General features: G+C 43.1%; 1 protein-coding gene across 3 annotated transcripts in view; it reads right to left on the bottom strand.

Annotated features, from left to right (window-relative positions):
- LOC130037415 (ubiquitin-conjugating enzyme E2 E1) overlaps positions 1–612 on the bottom strand; it is a 72,879-nt gene extending 72,267 nt beyond the window's left edge. Inside the window, exon 1 of one of the 3 annotated variants that reach the window (XM_056129258.1) lies at positions 433–612. The gene's annotated coding sequence lies outside the window, so the exon portion shown is untranslated. The remainder of the gene's footprint in view (positions 1–432) is intronic. The other 2 variants (XM_056129257.1, XM_056129259.1) reach the window with 2 other exon arrangements.
- Positions 613–12,043: the final 11,431 nt, after the last annotated feature.

Here is a 12,043-nt window from a genome sequence, read left to right as displayed (position 1 = left end):
GGGCGCTCCGCCGCCGCAGCCCAGAGTAACAATGAGCCCTTCCGCCCGGGAGGGGTTAATCCCCGCGGGCCCCCGCCCCGGAGAAAAAAGGGGCTCCCCTAAATCCCCTCCCCCGCTCTCGGCCCCTTGGGCGGCCAGCGGGGGGCTCCCGGGGCAGCGCTGACAGTTCGAGCCACGATGCCCCCCCCCAGCCCCGGCGCAGGCGGCCCCCGCACCCCACGCGGCCCGGGGTCCTTGCCCATCCCCCGCGGGCGGGCCTCGGACCCCTGGGGTGGCCCGGCCCCTCGCCGCCTCCCCCCACCCCCCGCCCGCCCGCCCCACAACCCCGTGCCAGGCGGCCCGGGAAGCGCGGGTCCGGGGAGGCGGCGAGGGGTGTCCCCCGGGCCCGGCGTCGCGGCCGGGGGGCGGCGGGCGACTGGGGGATCCCCGTACCTCTCTTTGTGTCTGGCTCCTCCGTGCCGCCGCGGCGGCTGCTGCTGCGGCTGCGGCTGGGCCTGGCCACTCGTGTCTCTCTCTCGCTGGGAGAGAAGCGGAAGTGCAGCAACAGCAACTATTAAACAGGCAATGGCTTCCCCCAGCCACACACGCTCGCACACTCCTCCTCCTCCTCCTCCTCCTCCTCCTCCTCGCCCTCCCCCTCCCCCACCAGCCCGGTCCCACCCACCCGCGCTCCCCTCCCCCCCTGCACACCTCGGCCTGGGGGGCGCGCGACGAGCACACAGGGGACCCCGGGAAACCCTGCCCCCTTCCCCACCCACTGCTCGTCACCCCGGCGCTCCTTGGGACTCCCGGGAAGGGGCCGAGAGGTGTGAATTTCCTCTGAAGTGGTTTGGGGAGACCTGAATCCCGGGCTGGGGAGGGGAAAGGAGCCAATCCGAGACGGTGGTGGTGGGGAGCCCGCTGGGAGCGATTGCAAGCTGGATGGAATAAGGGGGGGTGTCACAAGAGGAAGTTCTTTCGACCGAGAGCTTGGGGGAAATTGGGGTGCTGGCAAATAGGTGAAAGAGGTGGTAATCCGATGTCACGAACTTTGGACTAGAGAATGCAGCGGGAACTCTTCCTAAAAAGTGATCGGCTTTAAGGGGCAACAGAACTCTCGGTCAGCCGGGTTTTCCTCTGGGCTGACACTGCCTTCGCCCTCTGGCAGTTTACCTGCGTGGAGCAGAGGTCAGTTTAGGCACACCAGCGAGAAAATCCCCAACTCAGAGCATTCAGCTCAGACGAGTGCAATTTTACAACGCCAGCTTCTTCCAGACACTTTTTTTTTTAATGGAAAGTGGTGTGGTTTTATAAAAGTGGTACAAAGGATTTCGTGACAAAACCGATGTGTAACAGGCTTACAAATGGGAAAAATCCCTGGGATATAAACCCTTGGACTCCTGCATTAAACTGGATTTAGAATTTTGAGTGTCAGCTTCGTGTTAGATAGGAAGTTTGATTTTTGGAAAGCGAATTAAAAATCCCCAAAACATTCTTCATGTACAATATAAAAGCTACCCAAATAATCGTGTTTTAAAGAAATCACCCAATAATTCTTATGAGTTGTTCCATATTTATCATTTCCCCAAGATTATTATTTGTAAAATGAAGTCATCCCATTCGGACTTAGCTTTCTGTCATTTCAGTTAGAGGAAACTGAGAGAAATGCTATCCAAGTACAACAATGCCACACAGACAGTCTGGTACCATTAGGAGACTGCCCAGTCAGATTTTCACGGGCCACTCTAAATTGTCTCATTCAAAGTGCCATCTTTTCCCATGGCAACAGTGGCTTCAGCTACCATAGGACAGACAACCCAAGATAAAAAGCCAAGGACACATCCAAAAGCCAGGAAAAACAGCATTCTTCCACCTCCTCTGTCTAGCCATCAACTTGAAACTGCAACTTTATTAACACTCAGAAAGTCATTGCGAACACTCCTTGCACAATCTTTACCAGGAAGCCTGTCTCTATCAGGAATTGTCTTAGAATCACGGAGTCCAAGAGCTGGGGAGAAAAAAAAGAAGTATAAGGTCATCATTTCAGCTTCCAGCCTCTGACCTCCAGACTCAGCTGTCCCACAGTCACTCAGATGCATAGAGATTTTGAAAAGATCTCCCGGACCTGGCATTTTCAGGAGTCCTGAAAGAGCTATAAAACTAAGGACATGCCTGGTGGACGTTGTTTGAAAGCAAACCCAAAAATTCTCAAAACCAGGTTGTAGGCTTTTTATCCCTGCGTGAAAAAGATAACCTCAAGAGAAAATTTCAAGAGCAACAATGAAAGTAACTCAGTTGAGATGGAGGAAATTAAACTTAGGACTTCCTCTTGTGAAAATGTGGGTTTCTGATACTTTAAAATACATATCTACGCAAGTGCTATCATATAGACATGTATGTCTGTAGATGAGCTGGCAGAGATCACAGGAAAATAAAAGGCTTGATTTGCTGATTAGAATGCTGTATTTTCTCTCTAATTTTGGCTTGCATAAATTGTATGCTTGGATATTAACTATAATGATATATTTGTTTTTAAATTTTGACCATGGTATTTTGTGCTTCTCTGTTGAAGCTTGGGTTGCACTGATCTCTGGGGTAATAAATCACAGAATCGAAGGGGTTCCTACTCTGTACGAAAGTGCTTTCCCGACCACCAGTCTGTAAGGGGATATGCTCCCTTTTTGTGTATTGGTTCTTCTCTCTAACCCAGGTTTGGGAATGACTAACCAAGAAGGAATGAAAACCTCAAAATGTTTTGAAAAGAATCTACTACTCTCCAAAGACCAATCTTTATGTCAAGATATATCAAATACAGTTGTCTCAGTTAGAAAAAAAGAAAAATTCACTTGTAACCTTCCAGGTCTTCTCCTAATCACCTACAAGGCCTAACAAGCTGAATGGACTGCTTCGAGCTTCAATTTCCTATTTACAAAGGACAAGAATATCTGTGTCGTACTGACTGGCTGACTAAGTTGGGAGGATCAGATGTGTATCTATAATAAAGATGGTTTATGAACTGCTATGCAAGTAAATTATTAATAATCCTGCCCTTATCCTGATTTTGTTAGCACATGGGTTTTTGACGACTTAAAATTAATGACAAGTATAAGAACTCTGTAAGCAAGTCAGAAATCACATTATTTTATTTAAGGGGCCTATGAGATAACCACGTTTAAATCCCTCACAGTACAGATGAAGATATTAAAGCAAAAAAAAAAAACCCAAAAAACAAAAACAAAACAAACAAACAAACAAAAAACCCCAGTATTTATCTTGTCCAAGGTTATGCAGTTAATTTTTGGCAAATGTGACTCTGGCTCCCGCTGCCCTCTGATTTTTGCCAGTTCTGGCAATATTGAATGGTGTAGTGGTGTGATAGAGCCTCAGTTATCTTGGGGAAAAAGTATACCAACTATAAGCAAATACTGGCAATGTTTTTAAGAAAATATTCACCACCAAGAGAACTGAGAAAGTGGAAAATGAAAGCAAGTGAAGAAAAACCCTGTTTCTTTTAACATTTCCTGGAGAACACATTGATGACTACTACTGAAACTCCTGAACCCCCTTTCTTGGAATCATTTTTATTATTTAATTCATACTTACGAATATATTTTAAATAGAGAATGCCTTCTAGTGCTGTTATTCTAATCTTCAAGAAACCAGTGGATGTGCCTTAGCAGTACTCCCTGCCCCTTCCCCAGCTCAGTAGGGGTCTATGCACCTATGCACCGGGAAAGCATATGCATGCATACATAATGAGCTCTGATAAGGAAAGCTTGATTTACATTTAAAAGAGACATCCAGTTACCCAAACTGGGATATGAACACTCTGGTATCCCTGACCTTTCCGAAAGTGGGTTTCAGTTTTTACTAATACCTACTCCTGATTCTCAGATTGATTTCATCCTCTTCTTCAAACCATCTTTAGAGTATCAAGTACTTTTAAGTAGAAGTACTTGAAGGTGCTGACTGATCCCAGGGAGGTGCAGTGATAGTGTGGATTCGGAACGAAGAGACTCAGTTTAACTTTGGAGCCTTCGTGCTTGTACGGAACTTCAAATATTTCATAACGGTGGTTCTCCTCTTTCATTACATCCAAAAAATTTAACTTTTGTTGGTTTGTGTGTGTGTTTTTTTTGTTTTTTTCAACTTACCTTATAATTGGATGGAAAGGATTTTCTTTTTCTCTAGAAAGAAAAAAAAATACACAACTATGTTTGGAATGTATAAAGGGCTTCTAGAAAGACTTTCTGAAAAGATGGACTCACCGTAGTCCACTTGTTTCATTTCATGATCCTTTGTTGCCTGAAAAAAATCCATTCCTTAGACTAAAAGACATGAAAGATTTTAAAAGAAAGGCCAATTTCACGAAACCTAATGAGATCTGGGGCTTTTTTATCTTCAATTTAGGATATTTTCCCATAGGCCTTTATTTTAAAAACACTGATCACTTTGAAAGACCCTGAATATTGTCAGTCTTTATTGGTCTGGAATGTTGCTATCACAGGAAGCTAGGACAGAACTAAATTATTTTTTTCTACCACATGGAGGCATTGAACAACCATGTGATTTTCAAAATTTACCATGACGATAACAATCGAATGCTTTCTCAGGCAATGGCAAAAAGGTTTGGTGTGGACAAATGGATAGTGCTTAAAATGAAAGACTTTTTCGCAATATATAAATTAGTTTCTTGTCTCTCCTGCTTATTTTCTAAACTAAATGATCTTTCTGCAGCCTCCCATACATAAGAACAGTTAGAGTGTACCTGAGGTTTCAGCAGCTTGCTTTATTAATCTCTGAAACTGGACTTATTTCAGTTTCTGGAAATTTAGAGAAATAGAGACAAATCAGTTGAATTTCAAATTCATGAAATACCTGTTGTGAAACTTTAAAAAGCAGCCCAGCGATGTAGCACTTGCGAGATCCTGGGTTCAATACCTGGCTCTGCATAAAAAGACACACACAGAGACCCACACATGCGGGCATGTGCGAGCGCGCTCACACACACACACACACACACACACACCATACTTTCTCACAGTTCTATGGTATGGCAAATCTATATAGTATAGTTCAGTCTTGAGAGGCTAGAGAGATAGTACAGGTAGTAAGGCGCTTACCTTGCCTACAGCCAGCCATACCTGATTCAATCCATGTCAGCATGTAGAGTCCCCTGAGGCCCACCAATAATGATCCCTGAACAGAGCCAGGAGTAAGCCCCAAGGACCTGATGTGGTCCAATAAATGAAAGACAAAGAATTCAGTCTTGAATTCAAAATTTATCTCAGTTGGGACAAATGTCAGAAGCTCTTGGCACCAAGATACCAATCTTGACTTGCTAAGCCTATGGGACCAGCTCTTTGCAGCTGATAATAATCATATGTCAGTTTCAAATTAATAATCAACAAATAGTTATTAATTGTCCAGTGAGTGCTAGGTACAGTGCTGGTTGTGGTGGCAGATGTGAAGTCTAAGAGGTGACTTTCGAGCCTCTATTCAGGGCCAGGCAAGAAAGAATAATAATGAGCTTAGAAGGAAAAACAGGTCGTGGGAAGATGGGCAGGCAGTCCCAGGAACAGAAGTGGTATTTTAAACGATATGGAAAAACAGCAGACTCAAATATTTAACTATTAAAATATTTTAAACATACAGATTACATGATAAAGTATTTTACTATTAAGAAGGAAAAGACAGGGGCTGGATCAATAGCACAGTGGGTAGAGCATTTGCCTTGCATGCAGCCAACCAGGGTTCAATTCCCAGCATCCCATATGGTCCCCCGAACACCGCCAGGAGTAATTCCTGAGGGCAGAATCAGGAGGAACCCCTGAACATCACTGGGTGTGACCCAAAAAGCAATAAATAAATAAATAAAAATAAAAAGGAAAAGAAACCAGCATTTATACTTTTAAAAAATCTGGCAAGGGGCCAGGAGAATGGCTCAAAGCACTGGAGCACATTCTTTGCATGAGGAAGTCCGGGGTTTAAAACCTGGCACTGTGTGGTCTCCTAGCACAGCCTATAAGAACCCCTGAGCATTGTTAGGTGTGGCCTCAATATTTAAAAAAAAAAAAAATTTTAGAAAAGGTCTGGCATTACAAAGAAAAATAGAGATTCCTCAATTAAAAGAGACAAAAAACCAAGAGCACTCACTGTAATATATAATCCAGGACTAGGCTCTATACTGGATGGAAAAGGAGATAATGAAGGACAGAACTGGGTTAATTTAAAAAAAGGTGAGTTAAAGAAGTTATATTAGAAAAAAGTTTTGTGTTAATGTTAAAGTTTCTAAAGATTACAATTGTACTGAGGGTATTCTTTTTAAAATTTATTTATTTATTTTTTGCTTTTTGGGTCACACCGGGCAATGCACAGGGGTTACTCCTGGCTCATGCACTCAGGAATTACTCCTGGCAGTGCTAGAGGGCCCATATGGGATGTTGGGAATCACCCCGGTCAGCGGCGTGCAAGGCAAACGCCCTACCCGCTGTGCTATTGCTCCAGCCCCTGAAATGATTTTAATAGCTCAGAGTTCTGGAGATGTGGCTCAGGGGTTGAGCCCCGGCTCTTTACATAAAATGAAATATAATAGTTCAGAAAGAATAAACAACAGTGTACGTGTGTAGATAAAGAGAGGAAAAAAGCACACGTGCCCAAATGTTTCAGCTTGGTGACTCTGGGTAAAACAGATGTAGATGTTCTTTGTATTTTTCTTGTGACTTTTCTGTAAATCTGGGGGAGGGAGAATGTCTTTACCTCAGGGAGAATGAAATGGCAGGCAAAGAAGAGATTGCTAACTCATGATTTATCTGTGTTTTTTTACTTCTTAAGATAACTGCGCATTATGTGAGTACATTTAAGAAATCTAAGGACTACATCTTTAAAGAGCATAAAAAACATGGAAGGAGAAGTGGCTGGGGGAGACGGTGAATAGACTAAATTTACTGGGAGGGAAGGAAAGGTGGGGGGTGGACAGGAAGGCAGAAACTAGGAACCTCCACTTTGCAGATGGGCTCCAAGCTGAGCTCAGAAGCTTGAATTTTCTTACAGGATAAAAGGTAGCAGGGAAAGACATTAGAGGCATTTAAGCCTAAAGGGTGTTGTAAGAAGATTAGCTTGATAGGAACCCCAGAAAGACAGAAAGGAGTCAGGGAAATCAGGAGGAAGCCATTGAGGCGTCTAGGCTTAGGGAAGCTGCTCCTAATTCCTAATTCTCTGTGCTTATTTTCATTAATTGCTGTTTAAGGCTAAAGCTCTGGGAATTTTAAGTCCCCTGATGGCAGAGAATAGATCTGCTTAGAACTATTTTACAACAGTACTTGGCACTTAGTAGGAACACAATTAAAAAAAAATCTTTTTAATAAAGGTGGGAAGTGAAAATCATCCTTGTCCTTCGATCATTCTCTTTCCCTTCTTCTTGGTCTTTGCTCATTCACACACACATGGATCACACGATTCAGTCATCAGCAGGGATCGCATGAGGACTGTATTGCTTTTCCCAGAGTGGGCACAAGTGACCTCAGGATGAGACATTCTGAAGTGTCCCCTGCCTATCCACCTCATGGAAAGGAATCCTGGCCTTGGCTTCAGAGTTAAGAGACTTTCAAACTGGAAGAGCTCTAGAGATCAACAACTATCCTACTGGCTGAGGAAGAGGCCAAGGTCTACAGATATAAGATTAATTTTCTAAGGTCAGTCAAACGGCAGCAGACCTTTTATCCTTTGGAGGAATTAAAACAGACCAAAGTGGTTTGTGAGAGGCTGGAGAGATAGCACAGCGGGTAGGGCATTTGCCTTGCATGTGGACGACCTGGGTTGGATCCCCAGCATCCCATATGGTCCCCTGAGCACCACCAGGAGTAACTCCTGAGTGCAGAGCCAGGAGGATCCCCTGTGCATCGCCAGGTGTGACCCAAAAAGCAAAAAAAAAAAAAAAAAAGTGATTTGTGAATCTATGTCTTCATTTACTTATTTATTGGGGGGGGGAGGGGAATTTCTCTAGCAGTGTTCTGGCCTTTGAGCAATCTTGCCAACCCTTTGAGCTCTCTCTCCACCTTCATGATCCACATCTTTAAACCTCAAATATGGAGTAGCTTCAGGACTACACAGGTGAGAGATGACCTCCGGTGGAAGCAAGCAGGCTCCTGTTCTGCCTGCCCAGCACTGCTTTCTGTGTCACTGTGCTGGCAAGTTCTTTTGTATCTCCTCAGCAGTTGGCATTAGACAGGGAACTGATCTCTCTCTGTCTCCCTCTCTCTATCACTGTCTCTGTTGCTCTCCCTTTCTCTCTCCACTCTGTCTCTCCTTCTCTCTGTTTCTGTTTCTCTCTCTCTCTCTCTCTCTCTCTCTCTCTCTCTCTCTCTCTCTCTCTCTCTCTCTCTCTCTCTCACACACACACACACCCTCTTCTTTAGAATACCAAAATCTCACAATGAGGTGGGGACAGATAATTGCTTCATGTGACTGTGAGGAAAGAATCAGGTTCTTATATCCCCTTCTTTGTTTGTGATGTTAGATGGTGGTGAAGTAGAAAAATAAGAAAATGGTAGGGCATGCCCACTCTGGCTTTGCAACTGAGGGCACATACATCATTGGAGCTTCCCCACAGGTCATGAGGACTGAAAGTAAGGAGTATCCTTGTCTCCATTTCCCACTGCCTCATTCTTCCTCACTCCTTCATCTTGGGAAGTCACCTTTCTGGGCAGGTAAGAAAATGAGCAAGCCTACTTCCAGATCACACTGCTTCTTACTTGGGAAAGTTCTTAAACCTGCTGAGTCTTTGTTGCTGTGTATGTAAAACTAGGATAATAAAAAGTTTTACTTCCAAAATATTTTTTTAAGTAGATGAGAAACATCTGTAAGATGTTTGGTTTAGAGCCTGCCGTGGCCTGTAAGCCCAATAGATATCATCACTTGAGTATAACATGTTATCCTGGCCTAATGTGTTTTTTAAGCCTTAACTGGGTGACCTCTGACTTTCTTTGGTATTCTAGAGTTGACAGATTAGAAGAGCTTTTGCAGCCCAAAAAATCACTTCTACACCCTTTTTTGCTGTTTCCTGGCCTTTGAGAAATTGTGAGCAAGAGGAGGGGAGGGCCCTACCGTAGCATAATGCCAAATTCATGGTAGGTGCTGAGTAACCATCTGTTGATTGATTGGTGGGGTGGCAAGAGTCTTTGAAAGAGCATGAACAAACAGGTAAGTTAGAAAACATCTGGGTTTTGTCCAGATATGTTTCTTTCTAAATGAATGAATCAGAATGGCTTGAGTATGTAATATTCCTTAAATTGTTTGGGAAACTGTCAGGTGAAGAACTGTTTCATAGGATCTGTGTCACTGATGACATTAATTCTCTTTTTTTATTTTTTAATTTTAACTTTAATTTTTTTGCTCTTTTGGGTCACACCCGGTGATGCACAGGGGTTACTCCTGGCTTTTGCACGCAGGAATTACTCCTGGCAGTGCTTGGGGGATTGAACCCAGGTCAGCTGCGTGCAAGGCAAATGCCCTACCCACTATACTATAGCTCCAGCCCCCTCTTTCTTTTTAGATGGAAAATTAGTGCAGCCTCTTCATTGTGCTAATCAGGGTACAGATGTGACCCAGGATAGAGTCCATACATTCCGAGTGTGAGGCCCTGGATTCCCTCCCTCCAAAAGTTGTTAAATCAAGAGATCTAAAAGAAAACATGCTATGGGCAAGTTTGGATTTTCAAGGAAGTTTAAAATACAAGTTACTTCTTTGGAAATCTCTCAATATGGGTAAGTATGGAAAATTGTTGAAAATGTTTAGATTCTTGAGCACGCTTTTTCTGCTCTATAGAACTTAAACATTGGAACTCCAGAAACACCAATACTATCATTATCAGTTCTTTACATTTCAGAAGTCATTTTCTATAAGGTTTCTGAATTAGTCAAGTTCTTTTCTACAAGCAATATTTAGAACTGGATAATTTGGTGAAATATTTGTCCTGAGAATTCTAGATTTGTACTATAGTAAAGAATGGAGAGCCATAACTTTTTTTTGAAAAACTTTTTCATATAATTGTGTGAAGATTTTCTTATTAGAAACTCTCAAATTGTATAAAAACCAGTTACCACAACTGTTGGTCACTCCTTGGCATTGCTGTGTCCTTGAGTGATAAAGACTGGAAGATTAGAATGTTCCTTTCTAATGCTGAATTTCACATTCCAATATTTGAAGTTTATTTAGTTCCCATTGTGTCTTAGCTTAAAATAAATCCTTGGGGTGGTGGGTTGATCTTAGAGGTATATATTTAATATGTTATTTTTGGAACTGTGTTAGAGAATGAAATGAAAATTTGTGATTTTCCCTGAACTTGTCTTGGAAGTAAAATAAAGATTTTATGAACTTGGAGGTGACTGCTTTTGCTCTCTCAAACTTTCTCACTTCTAAGTGAGACTCAGAGCACAGTCTGGAAGAAGGAAGTAATATTGTATAGATTTTTCTCAGCTAGGTATCTGTTCTAGATCAAGTTTTAGCCAAATCATCAACCATTTTTTTCTCTTTTTTGGGGGGGAGGGGAGACTCGGGAGGACCCTCAAACAGTACTTAGAAGCCACCATTAGCTATAGTTGATAATGCTCAAGAGGTCATGTGGTGACTAGGATTGAACCAGTTATTGAACTACAAAGCCCTGTGCTTTATAGAAAGTGCTCCAGCCCTTTATGCTCTTCTCTAATCCTAACCATCCTCTTCACTGTATCACTGTCACTGTATCACTGTCATCCCATTGTTCATCGATTTCCTAGACTAGGCACCAGTGATGTCTCCATTCATCCTAGTCCTGAATTTTTAACCATCCTATTAAAAAAAAAATTACAGGGCAGGAGCTGGCTCAGAGCTGGAATACAGACTTTGCATACAGGAGTCCTGGCATTCATTTAGCGAGAGAACCATAAGGCATGTCTCTAAAATTTGTGTGCTTAGTACCCCAATGTGTTTACATTTTAAATACATATTATTATTGATACCATCCTATCAGGCTGTAGAACGAGTGAGAGCCCTCTCCATACCAAGGGACCCAGCCCGGCAGCCGGTCTCTACTTCCCAACCACCGCCACTCTCCAGGCCGCTTTCTGGACCACTTCTCAGTATCGCAACACGTTATAAGACACTTCTTACCCATTTATGCCTCTAGGAGAGCTCGGCAAGCTACCAAGAGTATCCCACCTGCACCGGCAGATCCTGGCGAGCTCTCAGTGGTGTATTCAATATGCCAAATACAGTCATGACAATAGGTCTCATTCCCCTGACCCTGAAAGAGACTCCAATCATTGGGAAAAGACGAGTAAGAAGAGGCTGCTAAAATCTCAGGGATGGGAGGAATAGAGACGTTACTGGCGTGCGCTCAAGTAATTTGACAGTTACGGGATGACAGTGATACAGTGAAATCATCCTATTATATATTTATTGCACAAATAAACATTATACGGTCCTAGACTAAATATTTTGGCTTTAGCCCTTTATTAGAAGTGCTATTTAAGACAAAAAAATGTTTTAGAGTCTTTCCTGAGGCATATAAGGTAGGTTTGTAGTTGTTTGTTTGTTTTTTTTTGTATTTTGGTTTTTGGGCCACACCCGGTGATGCTCAGGGGTTACTCCAGACTCTGTGCTCAGGGATCATTTCTGGTGATGCTGGGGGACCATATTGGATGATGGGGATTAAACCCCAGTCAGACAGGTGCCAGGTAAGTGCCATTTCTGCTGTGCTATCTCTCCAGGCCATAAGGTGTGTTTGTTTTGCTTCATTTGTTTGTTTATTTATTTATTTGGGGCTTGGGACCACACTAGGTGGTGCTCAGGAGCTACTCCTCGCTCTGTGCTTAGGACTCACCCTTTGTGGCGCCAAGGGGACCAAATGCAGTGTCAGGGACTGAGCTAGGGTTGGCTGTGTGCAAGGTAAGCACTTTAACCCTGTATTATCTGTCCAACCCAGATTCTCTTATTTTAATAACCATAAAAGGAATAGGTACTTACAGGGGAAGACATGCAATATGGCTATAAAATAATAACCAGAATCACTGGTCATTTACCTGCT

This window comes from Sorex fumeus, unplaced genomic scaffold (genome assembly GCF_029834395.1).
Source record: "Sorex fumeus unplaced genomic scaffold, SorFum_2.1 ptg000072l, whole genome shotgun sequence".
NCBI classification, from domain to species: Eukaryota; Metazoa; Chordata; class Mammalia; order Eulipotyphla; family Soricidae; genus Sorex; species Sorex fumeus.
The sequence above is the reverse complement of the archived record's forward strand: the minus strand, read 5'-3'. Positions and strand labels throughout refer to the sequence as shown.